The following is a 2604-nucleotide window of genomic DNA, read 5'->3' on the forward strand; positions in this document are numbered from 1 at the left end:
TATTCAATTATTTATTTAATTAGTGAAATCAGTTGGATGCACTAGATGCACATTAAAAGCTATTATAGACAAATTTATATAAACATAATTAATTATATTTTCTTATATTTCTAACCGTGTTCTATTGTTTTTTAAGTAGTTTTAATTGTTGACAGCCTTAATTAATTTTTTCACGTTTATATGATCGCCGGTGATACTATCAGTTGTCAGATTTTCACAAAATGTCATAAAATGTCAAAAAATCGCGATATCTTGTGCAATATTGTTTTTTTAGCGTATGAAAAGCCAAAAATGCGAAAATAATACTTTTCTTAGGACACTTAGATATGTATTTATATGACATTAATTTAAAAAACGACTAAAAATTCTTTTTCTCTATTATTATCTTTTTCACTTTCATTTTATTTAAAAATATTAATATAAAAATTATAATTACAGTATCTCTCTCAGTCTGACTCTTCCCCTTCGACCTGTCCGGTATGGGTGATCCTACTGGTAACTAATAGCGTTTTTGAGTAAAAAAAGTTCGATTGCTTTGAGAGCTATTAAATCAGATTTGCCATGAACATATGTTCGATCGAAAATGAGTTTTGTGTGAATTTGATTAATATAGATATAATAAATCAATAATATTAATAATATAAAATACATCCCGCTATTTTGGCTTCAAAACACAAGATTTTTTGCTCTAATTAATCAATTAAACGGTTACTCGAAATATTACGCATTAATTAATCTAATAATTTAAATACCCTTAGAATCCAAGACAGAGTTTATGAATTTTATTCATTAATTGGTCTCAAACTTACTTCACTCGAAAACACATACATTACCGCCGACATAGCTCTCAGGTTCATTAGAGTACGCAAACCTCCTCACCCGACAAATGCCTTCGTTAAGGTAGAGATACCATCGAAGAGGAAAAATGTGTGAGGACCTTTTTCCTCTTTTTCATTTCTCAGATTAGGGTAGGTTTTTTTATTTTTATTTTTGTTTTAATACACAATAAATGATATAACAAATGATATAATAAATTTAATATACAAAATATATAACAATATACAAAACATAATACAAAATATAATCAGAAATTTAATACAAAATATAATTTAAAATTTAATACAAAATAATTTATTACATGGAATTACACGAAAATGTCCAAAATATGCGTATAATAAAAAATTTACTAGAAATTTTTAGAATAAACAAGTTTTTAGCAACGATTAATTACGTGATATTTATTTTTAATAATCCACATACTATTATAGAGCTTAATAAGTTTTATAAAATGTAAATAATCGCGATCAAAAGAATCGTTAATAAAGTTATCAATCGTCTTTTAATTGTAGAAGAAAAAGAACTTGCACTATACTAGCGCATTTTGCGCAGACTTTTAAAGAAAATATTTAAGATGCGGAAAGATAGACAAAGCTTCGATGTAAATCAACGATTAAATTATAAAATAAATCGCGATTTAAAATTCGCGAGCAAACGCGACGAATAAATAAATCGACGATATTCGTAATATTCGATTGCGATACGCGTAATTTCTATAATAATCGAAACTCACACACGTACGCGCGCGCGATATAATTACTATTATTTTATGCAAAAATATTTCGACAGACATTCGAGATCTGTAATATAGTATTCAACGTCCGATTTATTTTCCAATACGCCATTTTATACAAATGTCACGATCAACAATAAGATATATTTTATCTCGCGGATGACTGTTTTAACAGAATAGAATGGGTCTTATAAACTTTAAAATATCGTTATAAAAAATCGCGTTAATACCACGTTTTATAGAAAATAACAGACCCAACGATTTTAACAAGGCCTTCCCTCCGCCGGGTGATACGCCGGTTAATATCCGACAAAGAGAAGAACGATTCTAAAGGTGGAGAACGACCAACGTCTTCTTTCTACATCAGTTTCTGCAAGATCGATCCGCAAAGAAAAGTTAAGTAATCCGTTGAACGTTAGAGCCGCTGCAAGAAGGAACGAATCCCGAATCTTCCGGACTACTCCCGATAGCAATGGTTTCGATAATGAATTAACGACAGTTACCATTTATCTTCATTTCACGAGATTGAAAATTGCGCGAGAAAACATGTTCTTCTATTATTAAGAAATATATCTCTTTTTTGAAAAATAAATTGATATAACAATTTTTTATAAAGATGTGGTTACGAACAATTATATTTATGGATAATAAAATACATGCATCGTTATTAAATTCAAATAATTTGCAAGATAAAATAAATTGACATAATTTCAAATAATTAATTCTAAGCTATTTTTTGTAGCATTTAAATAAATTAATTTGACGATATTTTTCTGATATTGGGGTACCCATTTGATTTGTCTCGAAGTTTTTAAATATCCGCACATTTTACGTTACATTTATATATATAATTTCATATTATATATATCATTTATATATCATTCATATATAATATAATATTCAAAAAAGTATAAAAATTTTTTGAAATAGTAATTTGCGCATGTATTTTATTATATATATAAAATAGTACATATATCTAAAAGTACTAATCCAGGACCGATGTCCTAGAGTGGCAGGGTGTTCAATATCTGCAA

The sequence above is a fragment of the Formica exsecta genome, unplaced genomic scaffold, assembly GCF_003651465.1.
Source record: "Formica exsecta isolate Colony F162 unplaced genomic scaffold, ASM365146v1 scaffold191, whole genome shotgun sequence".
NCBI lineage: Eukaryota > Metazoa > Arthropoda > Insecta > Hymenoptera > Formicidae > Formica > Formica exsecta.